Raw genomic sequence first — 296 nt, forward strand, 5'->3', positions numbered from 1 at the left:
TCCTCTGAAGAATCATCTGAAGAATCATCTGAAGAATCATCTGGGGAATCATCTGAGGAATCATCTGAGGAGTCCTCTGAAGAATCATCTGAAGAGACCTCTGAGGAGACCTCTGAAGAATCATCTGAGGAGACTTCTGAAGAGACCTCCGAGGAGACTTCTGCTGAATCATCTGAGGAGACCTCCGAGGAAACATCTACTGAAACCTCCGAGGAGACTTCTGCTGAATCATCTGAGGAGACCTCCGAGGAGACCTCCGCTGAAACATCTGAGGAGACTTCTGAGGAGACTTCTGA

The sequence above is a fragment of the Cyberlindnera jadinii genome, assembly GCF_001661405.1.
Source record: "Cyberlindnera jadinii NRRL Y-1542 unplaced genomic scaffold CYBJAscaffold_4, whole genome shotgun sequence".
Taxonomy (NCBI): Eukaryota; Fungi; Ascomycota; class Saccharomycetes; order Phaffomycetales; family Wickerhamomycetaceae; genus Williopsis; species Williopsis jadinii.